This window comes from Berghia stephanieae, chromosome 12 (assembly GCF_034508935.2).
Source record: "Berghia stephanieae isolate SIO BIC M18660-M18661 chromosome 12, UCSD_Bste_1.3, whole genome shotgun sequence".
Taxonomy (NCBI): domain Eukaryota; kingdom Metazoa; phylum Mollusca; class Gastropoda; order Nudibranchia; family Aeolidiidae; genus Berghia; species Berghia stephanieae.
This window is the reverse complement of record NC_088371.1, coordinates 2,298,459-2,303,418: the sequence shown is the minus strand read 5'-3', so window position 1 is coordinate 2,303,418 and position 4,960 is coordinate 2,298,459.

The following is a 4,960-nucleotide window of genomic DNA, read 5'->3' as shown; positions in this document are numbered from 1 at the left end:
CGCCGAGCGAGGCTCGAACCCATGACCTTCCTGTCCGACAGCGAGTGTCATACCACTAGACCACATAGCCACACAATTGTTCTTGATACAAAAAATAAATTGAAGAAAATCATATTCATACAAGGTGATGAAAATACGATATAGGAAGAAAAACAAAATATACAGAACAATGTACATAATAGAATTCCTACACACGAGATTCCTACACTACACACAGGACTGGAATGTTGTGTGTAAATCTTGTGTCTAGTTAGCCAGCATTATTTATTATTGGATGAAAGAGGAACAAGGGGAGAGCAATCATAATGACAACAACTGCGTTTGGACAGGGGACTGGGGGTCAGACAGTGCAACAACGTTTGGTATAATTATTTATTTATTCATTACTCCCCCCTACCCCCTCTCTTCTCACACCCCCTCCCCCGCCCCTTTCCCCCACACACAAACACATGCCACACACAAACAAAACATAAAAAGAAAAAATATTTTCAAAAGAAACCCCGAGACATTTGTGAACTAATTAATGTCTAAAAACAGAATTATGTCGGGGCTTTGGAATCGGTCTTTCGAAAAATGAATTTAGAATTTAAATGATGATAAGATACAAATATCGATATATATAAATCGATATTTGTATCTTATCATATATATATATATATATATATATATATATATATATATATATATATGTGTGTGTGTGTGTGTGTGTGTGTGTGTGTGAGCGTGTGTGTGTGTGAGTGTGTGTGTGTGTTTTATAATCACAATTCTTAATATCCACGATTCTGTCAGTGACGGTTTGTGTCCTCGCTTTAAAACCTGCTACAACCTACGTAGTAGGTGGCATTTTATCCATATGCTATGCGTGTTATTGTAAATATGAGTCATCGTCTCCAATCGCTATCTTTATGTTGGCGGGATTTTTATTATGCTTAAATAGGACAGACAAGCCGTGACGTCACACCTCCCCCTCTTCCGATTCAAAACTCCTTTGAATTGTGTAACTAGTCCTCAGGCGGATTAACAATGAATAAAAGGAATGAATTTGACATCATTCAGCTCTTTGTTGCTGTTTTTAGACAGCCATTTTTGTGATTAGTTCTCACTAAATTCTATCAATCCGGCTATAGATAGTATGCAGATGACGTCACTCAGGCCTTTGTTATTGTTTTTGCCATCCGCGTTTGTGAGTTGTTCTCACTAAACTGTATTAACCAGACTATAAAAGTTCATGGTTACACAGAGTTTGTGTGTTGGTCCGTTATACTTCCGGATGGCAATGTTGTGAACTCCTTGGCCAAGCGCATTCTATCTATAAACGTTCAATGTTACAAGTAGCTTTTAGGGGCAGCGTGGCTCAGTGGCATGGTCTTTGCTTTCTACCCGAAAGGTACCGAGTTCAATTTTATTGTGTGTTGGTAACTTATATATGGCTGACGAGTGTTGTGAGTGTTCTACTTAAACGCCAAGCACCAATATAACATTTGGGATGAATTTCTCTTCGATGTAGTAGAGAACAAATTAATACAATTTCTTTCCTTGCAATATATATATATATATATATATATATATATATATATATATATATGTGTGTGTGTGTGTGTGTGTGTGTGTGTGTATTTATCATAATAATGATAGGAAACAATAATCGAAAATACATCCTTAATGAACACAAACAAATACAACATATTGTTTAAAAAAAAAATCAAACACATAGATAACATTTCGACTTCAAAACCAGTTTTCAGCCAATGATAAAAACAGTAAAATTAGTAACAATAAATAATTGTGTTAGATAAGTCGTGTTAGTTCAGGTGAGAAGAAAAATCCTAGAATTGCTATGGAGAGAAAGATAAAGTGAGTATATGTGACTCATATTTAAGGGAACAACACAACAATTATACATCCCTTATAATATATTTGTCACATTTACTGACTTTATCTTTCTCTCCCTTTTATTGGCTCATTTTGGCACTTCGAGTTTTTTGTAGAATGGTTACCCTGACGCAAGGGAAATAACTCTTGTTATGTCTTAGAATCTTCCAAGGTCTTTGATTTTCACGACCATACTTTCTTTTGATGGTATGCGTTTAGATAAATTCTCACATGTTCTACACGTCGTATCAATTCTACCAATAGATAGTACGAAGATGACGTCACTCAGGTCTTTGTTATTGTTTTTTGCCATTCGCGTTTATGAGTAATGCTCACTGAACTGTATTAACCTGACTATAAACGTTCATGGATACACACAGTTTTGTGTGTTGATCCGTTATACTTCCGGATGGCAATGTTATGAGCTTCTTAGCCAAGCGCATACTATCTAAAGACAAAAAACAATGTGTAACCTTTAAAGTTTATAGAAGGAACGAATTTGACGTCATCTAGCTCTTTGATATTGTTTTTAGCCAGTCTTCATGATGATTAGTACTCACTAATATAATATCAGTAGGACAATAACCGTGCAAGGTTAAACATAATATCGTGTGTTGGTAATTTATATCTGACTGGGGGATGTTGTGAGTATTTTATCTAAACGCATAGCATAAATGGGCTGTTCGAGCTTAGCCATCGTTAAGTTATGGCCTGATACCGTGGCCTTCGTAAAGTTATGGCCTGATACTGACCAAAAAATGACGTCAAAATGCCAGTCTTTTGCCACAAAAGAAAACAAATCGTGAGTTGTATTCAATAGTTCAACCAATGAAATAACTTGTTTCCATGACAACTCACTAGGCGGTGCAAAAACCAGTCCTTTTGGATTTCAGTATCAGGCTATAACATAACGATGGCTACGGTTAGAGCGTAGCCATCTTCATAGCTTGACACGAGATAGAACCCTCTCGGACTTATAGTTTGACGTAGTTTTTTAGGTCTGTACAGCGTCTGGTGAGTTGTCGTTAATAGAGCTCAAGGAAACAAGTGATTCCATTGGTTGACCTATATATAGAACGAAGTTGAGGTCACTCAGGTCTTTGTTATTGTTTTTGTTTGTTTTTTTTTCCATCCACGTTTATGAGCAGTACTCACTAAACTGTATCTTAAACGTTCAAGGTTACAACATAGTTTTGTGTGTCCGTTGACAATGTTGTGAGTTTCTTAGACGCTCATACTATCTATTGAATACAACTCACGATTTGTTTTCTTTCGTGGCTGTCACTTATTAAATTCTTATTTTAGTAAGAACTGAATTCATCTCACTCCAGTTATATTTCGTTTGCTTAGAAAACTTCTAATATTAGATCATCTTTCCTGTTATAGCCTTCCCTCGAATTAATTTCTAATTAGCGAATACTTTTCGTTCTACATTCGGTCACGTAGCCACTTATTATAAAAGCTGATAGGTCTAACATTCTACACTCACTTCTCTCTACAATCTATGCCGGACGGCCAGCCGCTCCATTCCTCATACATCGATATATTTGAAGATTTTTTTCTTTTGGTACTTTGTGGATATCTTTATCTTCACCATCAAGACGCCGGAGCTTTTACCTTTGACAGTACAGGATCAAACCTAAGCCCACCGTCGGAGGAATCGATAATTCACCCCTTCTCAACTGCCTGGAAGTGGAACCTGACAAACCTGAGCCCGCCGTTGGTGAAATACATAATTCATCCCTTCTCAACTGCCTGGAAGTGGAACCTTACAAACTTGATATTATAATATTGTCATAAGTTACGTAATATCTCAATCTTTCTATTTGTAAATACCAGAATCCTTATTCATCTCATTTAATTAAATTTCATCTTTCTTTTTATTTAATTTAAACAAATTGTTAATTGTTCTTCATTTTAAAGTAACTGGTAAATTCTATGGCCTTATCTTCATATCTTTGTTTTATGCATAGTCGAGTAGCTCTTTACTCACTTGAGACCATGACAGTGGCCAAAGACTTGTCTTTTGACGTAATTCTTTGGTCACTGTCAGGCGATAGATAGTGTGCACTTGGCTAAGAAGCTCACAAAATTGCCATCCGGATATATAAGGGACCAACACAGAAAACTATGTGTAACCTTGAACGTTTATAGTCTGATTAATACAGTTTAGTGAATGGATGGCAAAAAAAAAAAATAATAATAATAAAAAAAATAACAATTAAAAAGACCTGCGTGACGTCAACTTCATTCTATATATATTTCCATGTGGCAAATGTTGTGAGTTTCTTAGCAAAGCGCATACTATCTATAAAAGTTTGTTTCTTGTTTTGTTTTGTTTTTTTTTTTTTGTTTTTTTTTTTTTTTTTTTTTTTTTTTTTTTTTTTTTTTTTTTTTTTTTTTGTCACGCTTGGATACAATAGAATTTCCCCAGAGTGAGGTCAGGTGTGCAAATGAATAGAGATCTACCTGGCCATATAAATAGGTGTACGTCATTTGGCATGGCCATTATCAGCTACCTTTGTTTCTCCTCGTGTCACTGTCAATTGGGCTAAAACCACTCATTAGTTTGCTACACAAAAATCTACAAACAAACAAACACACCAACAAACAAACAAACAGCCAAACAACATGTATAACACACATGAACAAATCGTCGTTGGTTTCAGGTTGTAAATCGATGCTGTGCGCTTGGCTAAGAAACTCACAACATTGCCATCCGGAAGTATAACGGACCAACACACAAAACTATCTATGTGTAACCTTAAACTTTTATAGTCTGGTTAATACAGTTTAGTGAGAATTACTCATAAACGCGAATGGCAAAAAAAAAAAAAAACAAAAAAAAAAAAACAAACCAATAACAAAGACCTGAGTGACGTCTACTTCGTTCTATCGTTTGACTGGAATATACTTCATGACTATACAGTTAGTTGTTATTTTTTGATGATAATGATGGGGGTTTTTTAATGTGTCGTTTACGATAATACGTAAAATCAACGATGAAAAGTGCCATTTATCAACTTCTTTTCCTTCTCTCACCTTCTATTGTTACCTTCCATCCAACCCCCGCCCCCCTCTCTCACCT